The sequence below is a fragment of the Mirounga angustirostris genome, unplaced genomic scaffold (assembly GCF_029215605.1).
Source record: "Mirounga angustirostris isolate CCGP_5_RB_7025 unplaced genomic scaffold, mMirAng1.0.hap1 SCAF_2, whole genome shotgun sequence".
NCBI lineage: Eukaryota > Metazoa > Chordata > Mammalia > Carnivora > Phocidae > Mirounga > Mirounga angustirostris.
In genome coordinates, this window is record NW_026991710.1 from 61,111,832 (window position 1) to 61,118,578 (window position 6,747).

Below are 6,747 nucleotides of genomic sequence, written 5' to 3' on the forward strand. Positions count from 1 at the left end.
TCTGTACTGTGTGTTTGTCCAGATTTCCCTCTTCTTATAAGGAACCAGTCATTCAATTAGGGCCCATCCTAATCTCATATGACCGCATCTTGATTGTATCTGCAAAGACCCTATTTCCAAATAAGGTCATATTCATAGGTACTGTGTAGGCAGAATCCTGGGCGGGGGGGGGAAGGGGGGGCACTATTCAATCTTCAAATTCAAAATTTGGGGAAAAAAATGTGCTATACAAAAGAAAAGAAAAAAAAAAAGAAACCCTTCCCTTGCCCATGAGGCTATCTTGCTGTTATGGAGGACACGGTATAGGGACACGTACTGTGACAGTCTCTGTGCACATGGGAAGGAACAGAGCCAGCTTGGGCACATTAGAAGGGTTTCCATGAGAAGTGACACACAGCTGAACCGTTTGGAAGGTCAGTGTAGGAGTCAGCTGCGGGGGTGAGGGTGCACTTGGGGAAGTGTCAGGAGGAAAGGCAGGAAGCCTGTCATTGAGGGTGCGGCATCGAGAGAAGCCTTCACCAGGAAGACCAGGAGCAGCCAAGGCAGGGCTCGAAGCAAGGTGGAACCTAACCACATTTTTGTTTGGGGGCTAGGTGTGTGGGGAAACCTGGAGATGAGCCAGGTGGGATAAGCTGGTAAGAAATCAGGAGCGTCAGAGGCTGGGAATGAGCTAAAACCCAGAGGGCTGAGCTGCTGACCACACGGAGGGAGGAAGGGGGGCTTGGGGGCCTGGGTGGTTGGTGCCGCCCTTCCCTGCAAGGGTTGCAGGAGGAAGAGAGGGAGTGCTGCAGAGAAGGAGACAGAGGCTGTGCTCCATTTGGACAGGGGGAACTTGAAGACCCTGGTGGAGGGCCTCAAGTGAGGTGACCTGGAGCCCAGGAAATGGACTTGGCAACTTGTAATGGTGTTAAGTGAAGTCACAGATTGTGAGGAGATTTCCCAGGTAGAGTGTGGTGACGATAAGAATGTAATGACACACAGAAAGCCAAGCATGAATCTCTGAGAAGCAGGGCAAAACAAGAAGGTCCCGCCAAGGAGACTGCGGAGAAGTGGACAGAGAGGTGGGAAGAAAACCAGGAGCATGGCATCAGGGAAGTCCAAGAGAGGGCGTTTGTGGGGAGGGAGCGGGCAACAACTTCAGGCAGCGCACAGGGGCTGCAAACACTGAGACTCACACCAGTCCTTTCCATGTTGCAACTGGGAGGTCTCAGAGAGCAGTTTCAATAAGGCAGAGGCCAGATGGCCAAGGACTAGGCATTTAATAAAAGGTAAGGAAGCGCAGAGCCTATCAAGGGAGAATGTTCTTTCCAGAAACTTGCCTGAGAAGCTCAGAGAGATAGGGCAATCATTAGCAGGAGGCAAAGGGTGAGGGCCAGTGTTTGTTTTCACATGAGGAGAGAAATTTGGGCATGTGTATAAGGGCGAGCAGAAGGAATCCTGAGGATCTGGGACCCAGAGCACAGGTGGAAAGAACCCCGTTTTCACCAAGACGGGGAGGCGGGGGCTAGAGGAGAGGGAAGGTGTGGGCCTCAGACCTCCTCGGGGCCTCATGAGGGACAAGAGAGAGGAGGACAGAGACTAGGCCGGGTCAGAACCATGGATCTTGTGACTGGGGCAAACAAGAGAAAGGAGACAAAAACTGGGCTATACATGAAGGCATTTGGAAGCAAAATGGTAAGCAAAATAAAATGAGAAAATGAAAAATCAGAATGACATGTGGAGTTGGAGGGAGAGACAGGGTCCTAAATATTATCTGCTCAGAGGATCAGTATTCCTCCTTATTTAATGAAACGTGACTCCTTCCTGCCCTACCCGTCACGCCCCCCATGGCAGGTGTTAGGTTTCAGCATCAACTCTTAGGAGGGTAGATGCAGTGGATTTGTGGCCACGAGTCCCAGAGAACAGGTTTCCATTAGTACCACTGATCCAAGGAGATGGGTTCGTGGGCAACCTTGAGAGCTCTTTGCAGTTTTGTTTCTGGAAGGGTAGGCGGTTTTCTCTCCCTGGATTACATTAACTGCTAAATATCCAGGTGTTATGGTAACCAGCAGAGGGCCGCCTGTTCCGGGATTTATGAGATGTGTTGGCTCACAAACAGAACAGTCCGAAGGTAGGCATGACTGGACGCAAAACTCACACGATTTCCTCGGAAAGGAATTTCTTTCTCTTTTTCTCACTTAACGTTTCCCTGGCAACAGTGTCATTCCCGGCCCCTTATGTGGTTCCCAGACCTCTATCCTTCCAGATCTGAGTCCAGTGCAAAAGAGCAATTATTTCCATTCCAGCTCCAGCAAAATCCAGTCTAGACTGGCTCAGGGGAACATGATATGCTGACCGCCTAGGCCCAGGTCATGTGTTTTCACTGGAACTATCTGGGCAGAGAGTGGCTAAGAGGGGGTCCCACTGAGGAAATTTGGGTACAGTGAACAGGAGACCACTGCTAAATGGATGCTGGAGAGCGCAAACCACAGAAGTCACAGCATCTGGCTTAGGTCCAGAAACTCTTGGTAAGGTCAAAAAAAATTTTTTTTAAGATTTTATTTATTTATTTGAGAGAGAGTAAAAGAGAGAATGCATGAGAGTTGGGGGGGGGGTCAGAGGGAGAAGCAGACTCACCACTGAGTTGGGGAGGGGGGCGATGCAGGACTGATCATGGGATTCCGGGATCATGACCTGAGCCAAAGGGAGACCCTTAACTGACTGAGCCATCCAGGTGCCCCACCCCCAGAAAAATTTTTTTAAAATAATAATAAATTCACAGAAAGTTGCAAAAAATGGTACGAAAGAGTTCTGGTGAATCCTTTACCCAATTGCCCCGAATGGTTACATCTTACATAATTGTAGTACAATATCGAGTCCAGGAATTTGACATTGGTACAATGCATGTGTATAGTTCCATGCCATTTTATCACATATATAAATTCATGTAATCACCAGTGTAATCAAAATATAGGACTATTTCATCCCCCCACATGTTATTCCTACACAGTCCCTAACCCCTGGCAACCACTAATCTGTTTTCCATTTCTAATTTTGTCACTTTGGTAATGTTATATAAATACTATTCCTTTTTATTGTTGAGTAGTATTCCATGGTATGGATATACCACAGGTTGTTTAACCACTCACCTACTGAGGGATATTTTTGTTGTTTCCAGTTATGGGCTATTACAAATAAAGCTGCTGTGATCAGTCGTATACTTATGTGGAACATAAGTTTTCATTTCTCTGGGATAAATGCCCAGGAGTGCAGTTGCTGGGTCATAGGTAAATGTATGTTTAGTTTTTAAAGCAGCTACCAAACTTTTCCAGAATGGCTGTGGCATTTTACGTTCCTACCATCATTGTGTGAGAGATCAAGTTTCTCCATATGTTTGCCAGCATTTGTCATTATTACTATTTTTTATTTTAGTTACTTTAACAGGTATTTAATGATATCTCAATGTGGTTTTAATTTGCATTCCTCTCATGGTTAGTCCTGTTGAACACCTTTTCATGTGTCACCATATATCCTCTTGGTTTGAGTGTCTCTTCATGTCTTTTGCTCATTTTCCAATTGGATTGTTTAATGTAGAGTTTTGAGAGTTCTTCCAGTAGAGTTTTTCAGTCTCACTCTTCCAAGCACAGAACCTAATGTGATTTAGCTCTAACTAGCAGGATGTTGACTCTAAACTCACCCTTGCTTCAGCATGGATGCAAGGATCCAATTATTATTATTTAGCAGGGGCATTTCCCCACCTGCATCACATCTGAAAATATTTTGCCCTATCCTCTGCTCTTCCCTGGCCAGGCCCTGAGCCATACCCACGTGTTACCTCCGGAGTAGTCTGGACTTTAGCCTCAGATTCCCTCCCAACCTCATCATTGGTTTTGTGAGCTGAAACCAAGCCTTGGGAATTGTACCTCTCTTCCTGGATTCGCATGCTCTGGATGCCAGATGAATGAATGAATGAATGAATGAAGTAACCAATCAATGCTAGCGGGCTCCTTTGCACTGCTATTGTATGCAGCAGTCAATTTGGAATTTGTCTGTTTTCCCAAAAGGCAAAGAATAGATCAGAAAGGGCAGAAACTTAAAAATCTAACATCGTAAAGACAGCGGCCTCCTTTGACCGTGGTCAGTTTGCAGCCACGGGAAGGAAAGAAAAGAACGTGGGAGAGAAGGCCTCCAGGAGGAAGTCTTGGGTACACTGTATACCACCCAGGACACTGGCCTCCCCTGACGCACTTGGAGTCTCGCTCGGGCAGGTTATTTTTACCTGCCACATTGTAAAGTCAATGTTTGCACTTTGATAAGTGTCCTGTCCAGTGGCTTGTTCTAAACTCTGGCCTGGGAGGTCACCCTAAGAGCCTAGGAGTGGTTTGTGAGAGAGAAACTGAGTGAGTGAAATATAAGAATCCTGTAGCAGCCAGGCTTGAGAGCCATGACAGAGCAAACAATCCCCATGCATTGTGTCCCACTGCTTGCATCACCTGCTCATGAGCTGTCAGTGGAATTTGTGGAATGGATTGTTCTCTCGTTGAACAATGGGAGCACACATTCGTAGTTTTATGTAAGAGCTAAGAAGGAATGTTCCTTCCACCCAATCAGAAGCAGGTTGCCTGCCAGCCTGCCTGTCTTCTCTCTCTTGCTCCTGCCCCTCGTCCTCCCCTCCTGTCTTTTTTTTTTTTTTTAAAGATTTTATTTATTTGACAGAGACGCAGCGAGAGAGAGAGAGAGAGAGAGAGAGAGAGAGAGCACAAGCAGGGGGTGTGGGAGAGGGAGAAGCAGGCTTCCCACTGAGCAGGGAGTCTGATGTGGGGCTCGATCCCAGGACCCTGGGACCATGACCTGAGCCGAAGGCAGACGCTTAACGACTGAGTCACCCAGGTGCCCCTCCCCTCCTGTCTTTAAGGCAGGAAAGAAGAGGGAGGAAGGAAAAGAAAGAGAGATCCATCGTGCACAGGTCACCAGGAGAATGATGTCACAGGTTGAAGGGAAGATAAATGTGAAATATGGGGGGGAAAAAGGATACCCTGGGTTTTTCACTCCATAGAATTCGGTTTTACTTCTTTGTGGGTTTTTCTCATTGAATACCCTTGTAGGAAAAAAAAAGGCATTAAAGTATGAGGTAACGACTGTGAGGCCCTACTTTACTCAGACATTGAGATTTAGCGGCTGAGAAAGTCCCTTTCTCGAACCATGACATTTCAGGTTCTTTCGGTTGCACATAACACAAAGCCCAACTCACACGGGGTTCAGCAGTAAGTGACCGAGGGACTCAGTCCTGGAAAGTTCAGAAGCAGGGGTCTCAGGGTGGATTTGATTTAGCGCTTTGCCAGACATCTTTTCTTTACCTTCTGTGGTGTCCATTTCAAACTAAGCCTGGTGCCGTGTGTCGGTGTTCATCTCGGGAGAGAGGAGGCCTGTCCTCGGTGGTGGCTGCTCACCCATGACGAACCCCCTCGGGGGAAGGTCATGTGCCGATTGGCCGAGGCTGGGCTTTCCCAACAGGAGAGGGGGTGAGGTCACCAAGGCTGCTTCGCTGAAGGAAGGGGGCCGTGGATCCTGGGCGACAACCCCAATGCTCACCCCCTCCTCACTACATCTCCTAAAAAAAGCTCCTTCTAATTCCTGCACTGAGGGGTAAAACTCCTTTAAGAGGGCCTCAAGCCTCTCATTCTGAAACTTGAGATACAATTGAAACAGTAACAGTGTATTTACACTAAAATGTGTCAAGGGAGTAAATTTTTTGCTGTTGTCAATCTCAAGTGAGCTAAGAAGTAATTTTATTTCTCCATAATTGAATTAAATTAACTCATGAGCCCCAGTTTCTTCTTGATAATAGAAAACGAAATCTTTCTAATTCAAAGGAAATTCAATTACTTCTCATGTAAAACCCAGTCCTTTTTTTGAAAAGCACTGGTTAGCATTTAATGGCCCTTCCTCCATGTGACTTCAAAACACCAGGACACAGCCCCCTGTTCCCACCCTACCCCCCTTTTACCCTTAATCTTCTCTTTAGCTCTTCTGCTGAAGAATTTGACCTTTACCACGATTGTCTGCTTTGGGAGGTTTTCCTTCCCCAGAGCTTCATAGTAGTCCTAGAAGAACAGGGAAAGGGTTTATAACACACCGTGGCAGGTACCAGCTCCCTGATGGGTATGAGGGATGATGTCTGCCAAGCTACTCCATCTAAGAGCCAGTGGGAGCATGTTTCTGTCGTGGCCACTCCTGGGGGTGCTGCCTGCCCTTGCCAGTCAATCAAGACCAGCAGATTCTCGGGGCACCTGGGTGGCTCAGTCGGTTAAGCATCTGCCTTCGGCTCAGGTCATGATCTCAAGGTCCTGGGATCGAGCCCTGTGTTGGGCTCCCTGCTCAGCAGGGTGTCTGCTTCTCCCTCTCCCTCTGCTTCTTCCCCCATTCATGCCCTCTCTGTCTCTCTCTCAAATAAATAAAATCTTAAAAAAAAAAAAAAAAAAGACCAGCAAATTCTCTCCGAGAACTCCAGCACAGCAGGACAAGAACTATGTCAGGATGCGACTCTAGTCTTGGGAAACCCAGTCCTTCTTGAGTAAATTCTTACTTCAAGATTCTTCTCCTCCTCCCACTCTTTTTTTATTTTCTTAACCTTCCCCCTAAGGATAAGACGATCTTGGTTCCTGGCATTGTCACATATGATCTGGACATTTAAAGAGTGGGCAGCTAACTGCCAAGTCCTCCTTGTGGCTGTTGGCATCTGTCTTCACTGCCATCCACTGCCGACGT

General features: G+C 47.1%; 1 non-coding gene across 1 annotated transcript; it reads right to left on the minus strand.

Annotated features, from left to right (window-relative positions):
* Nucleotides 1–6,403: 6,403 nt before the first annotated feature.
* LOC123849174 (small nucleolar RNA SNORA3/SNORA45 family) lies at nucleotides 6,404–6,535 on the minus strand. Its single transcript, XR_006792000.1, has one exon. It is a non-coding gene; the product is annotated as a small nucleolar RNA SNORA3/SNORA45 family (small nucleolar RNA).
* Nucleotides 6,536–6,747: the final 212 nt, after the last annotated feature.